Genomic DNA, 571 nt, shown 5'->3' with positions numbered 1-571 from the left:
CAAAATTCAAGAGAAAAGATTGAAGAAGAAGATAAAACTATTATTGATTCATTGAATTACAATAGAGCTCCCTAACCCAATGAAAGGGGTTTAGTGAATTATAGCTCTGAATTCAATTACAAAAGTATGAAAATTCTAAAGTGTCAAAAGGTTCCTAACTAACTTCAATTCTATCCTATTTATACGCTTTCTAAATTGAGCTTCTGTTGTGTTTCTTGGGCTTTGAGGCCTTTCCTTGATTTCCTTTTGCCTTGGGTTTATGATCCATAATCCTGATGAGGCTGTGATCCAACTCTGTAACATTCATTGAGCAAACTTAGTGATAAACAAGTAATGACACAAGACTCAACAAATTGAAGTTCCAGACTCATCAATTCTTCAGGCCCAAATCCCACAAACCATGATATTCAATTGGGTTTCATGCCATAATAAGTTTAAGTTAATCTTTGTGCTCATTTGCTAACTTAAACTTCAATATAATTGGCCCAGAAACCTTTCCAAATGGTGGTGTTTTAGTTTAAGTTTAAGTTTCAGTTTAAGGTCAAACTAAAACTTAAACGTGGAATTGGAA

This window comes from Arachis duranensis, chromosome 7 (genome assembly GCF_000817695.3).
Source record: "Arachis duranensis cultivar V14167 chromosome 7, aradu.V14167.gnm2.J7QH, whole genome shotgun sequence".
Lineage (NCBI taxonomy): Eukaryota > Viridiplantae > Streptophyta > Magnoliopsida > Fabales > Fabaceae > Arachis > Arachis duranensis.
The sequence above is the reverse complement of the archived record's forward strand: the minus strand, read 5'-3'. Positions refer to the sequence as shown.